The sequence below is a fragment of the Pygoscelis adeliae genome, unplaced genomic scaffold (assembly GCF_000699105.1).
Source record: "Pygoscelis adeliae isolate BGI_AS28 unplaced genomic scaffold, ASM69910v1 Scaffold239, whole genome shotgun sequence".
Lineage (NCBI taxonomy): Eukaryota > Metazoa > Chordata > Aves > Sphenisciformes > Spheniscidae > Pygoscelis > Pygoscelis adeliae.
The window spans coordinates 306,702-310,036 of record NW_008825537.1 but is presented as its reverse complement, the minus strand read 5'-3'; positions in this window follow the sequence as shown (position 1 = coordinate 310,036).

The following is a 3,335-nucleotide window of genomic DNA, read 5'->3' as shown; positions in this document are numbered from 1 at the left end:
GCGCTGGGCACCGTGGACTGGCTGGCGGGATGTGCTGCATGTGGGACCAGGCCTGCAGAGGCGTGGGGCGGACACGAGCGTGCAGGTGTGCAGCAGGGAAGCAGTGAGCGCGCCCTGGGCAGCACCAGCTGCACGCGAGCATCAGCGTCCCCCGGCAAGCGTGCTCCTTTGCTTTATTGCAAGCATTTGTCTTCCATGGCAGCGTGTCTGTTTTAAAGCGGAGAGGAGGGACTCCCACTGTTACTGGGAGGAAAACAGAACTTAATTGAATCCCACAATCCCTTGTAGTCACATTGGGCAAGGGAGAAAGCCAGAGGAGAGCGATTCCCCCCCATGGTCCTCCTGGGCTCCTGCACCCCAGCACTCTGGCCCGGGCACCGGTTGTGCCATGCCAGCTGGCGGTCCATGCTCCTCCAGGGGACACAGAACCCCCCAGGCTGGGGAACCCAGGGGTCTGCTGGGAGCAGGGACGACCTGCGGCTCTTTGTCAGCCCTGCGGCACTTGGCGGTTTGCTAAAAGCCAGCACCGTGGAAGCAGCAGCTGCTGGAGCCTCCCCAGGGCAGGTAGCGCTGCCTGTCACTGCCAGCCCCGGGGTGCACGCTCCCTGTATTTTGCTTTTCCCTTTGAGCTTTGCTTTCCTACTTTGAGGCTGGTAATCTGACAAGGATCTGGGGCCAGGGGCCAGATCCTGCCTCCCTAGCCAGGGAAAGGCAGTGAGCAGACGGGAAGTGCCACCTCAGACTCTCCCTCCCCATCTCCTCTGGCAGAGGAGAAATTAATGCAAGCCCCTGGAGCCAGTGCAGGCTTGGCTCACGCCCGGGGCCGGGGTGGGCATACGGAGCATGCAGGACCATGCTGGGGGAGCGTGGGGAACGCGCGGCTATGAGGATGGATGAGGGCGAGGGCAGAGACTGCTTTGCGGGGTGCAGGATCTCTCCCTGCCTCTCCTCTGTCTCCAGCAACCTGCTCTTTGCTAGCTGTCTGCTGGAGTTTTAAATGCTGCCTTTCAAATGTTTGCAAAATGCCCAAAGCATCAAATAGGCCCAGGTGGGAGGGAAAAAAATGGCATAAACAAAGCAGACAGGAGGATTTGTTAAACGCCAACAGCTGCTGGCAAACACTTTAATATCAGTGCAGACGGGCACCGATCGATACAGCATTTGGGGCCGCAGGCTGGTCTCCGCCTTGCGCCTGTGGGCTGGCACCCGTGCGCGCTGGCTGCTGCGCAGGGGGGGCTCTGGCTGAGCCCAGGGTGGCTGTGCTGCATGAGGGTCCCGCTGTGGCAGGAGGCACCCAGCTGGACCCAGAGTGCCAGGGTGGGGAAGGGCTGGGAGGTGCTCTGTGTGCCGGCTGGGGCAGAACTCCATTTCTCCCTCTGCTTCCCTGCCTGGACCCCAAGGTCCTGGGCAAGGGGACATGTCTCCATCTCCCTCCTTCGGCTCTCCTGGGGCAGTGGCAGCCCCATGGCCCGTCGGGACTGTGCTAATGCCCCTGCCCGCTCTGGGGCCGTTCAGCTTGGCGGGGCGTGATGGGAGTGGGGTGCAAAGCCGAGTGTGGGACCACGTCTGCCATCGTGGCTGAGTCTGCCCGGCAGAAGCAGCGCCCAGAGATCATGCTGGACATGCAGCAGGGAGCTTGTCTGGCATTGCCATGGTAATGGAGATAACGGCCCGCTGCCAGGCAGAAAACAGGGAGAGTAGGGAGCTCTAGCAGGCTGAGCTCGCTGGGGAGATGCCGCCGGCCGCACTCATCTGTGCCAAAGCAGAGCCAGGAGTCCCAGCCCAGGGCCCATCACACTGACGTCCCCTGCCTGAGCCCCATGACAGCCTGGATGGCAGCGAGCATGTCCTTGCTGAGAGTGAAGCCCTTAGCACCCCTCGCACCCACGACAAAGCCAGAGGTTGCACCAGGCACTACATAAAAATATATATTCAAAACCTCAAATCTCACCACTGCCAGGTTATAATTGATTCCTATTTGCAGCTCAGTCCAATTTCCCTCACAGAGCTCCCAATTCAATCCAATTGCCATATGAGATTTCTGTAATCACTAATCTTATCAAGCACATCAGTGTGAAGTGAGAACACTGCAATTAGCAGGAACAGGAGCAGCAGGTGAACTGCCGCTCGGTGAGTATTTATTTCACCTGTGCCAGGGAAGGATGTGTGTTTGGTTGAGTGCTTGTTGCCCTCCTGGGGCAGGGTGGGATGCTTCTTGGGGGGGGGGGGAAGCAGCTGAGGCCACGGCGGTGCTGGAGCTGCCGAGCACCAGCAGCTGTTGGGAGTTCCACAGGCAGTGTAGTCATGCTGGCAGCTGGCCAGCCTCTGCCGGGGAGGGGGCTCACCTTTTCTGGCCCCCCTATCCCCAGGGTGCTGCCAGGGGAGCTGAGAAACCTGAAGAGGATGCTGGCAAGGTGTCCTTAAAGAGCGCTGCCTGTGCCTTGGCTTGTCACAGTGGCAGGAGCTGGAGACGAAGCATCAGCCTTAATTCTGGGTTTCCTGGCTCCTCTTGCCATTGCTCCTGGTGCCGCAGCCCAGCTCCGTCCCAGCCCCGCTTGGGTACCCCTTGTTGAGGAGTTGGAGACTCGGGCTTTAGGGGCAGGGGGAGGTTGCTGGTAGCCCGACTGCTGGCACAGCATCACCCTTCTTTTAGCAGCTCTTGCTCTGCGTGGCTGCGGGGGAGGCAGGTCCTGCTCCCTGTCCTGGTCCAGGCAGTGCAGGAGGGACCTGCCGGCGGGACGTGAGCCGTGCATCCCACCCTGTGTGATCACCTGTGTTACTGGACCCTGGAGGAGCCCTGTCCCCCAAACCCTCCCAGCAGGCTCAGGCAAACAGGGTATAAACCCACAGGAGATCCTGCTCTGAGCTGCTGCTTGGGGACTGACACGCTTTTTTGCGGACAATCTGTTCCCCTCCCACTGCTGCTGGCTGACTGCCCGCAGCGTCTCCTGGCAGAGGCGTCGGGCAGTGAGAGCGAGTCTGGCCACTGGGCTGCTTTGCCGAAAGCCCCTGGGCGCCGTGGAGCCAGGCTGGGCTGAGCAGGCAACTCCCCAGTGGCAGCGGGGTCATTGCCTGCGCTGGCAAATCCCAGGGCCAGCCAAACCTGCAGAGCGGCAGCTGGGACCAGGAAGCAGCTGTTAGCCCTCCTCGGATCCTCCTCTGGATCCGGTGGGTGATCTTCAGCTGGGACGGACAGGGCTCACAGGGCGCAGCTCGTTTGGGAGTGGCCAAATTATTTGTGGTTTTTGCACAGCATGGTGAGGCTGGGGGTGCCTCAGCCCTGGGCACCACCGATGCCAAAAGTCCTTGGGGTGCAGGTAGGTGGCTCAGACAGA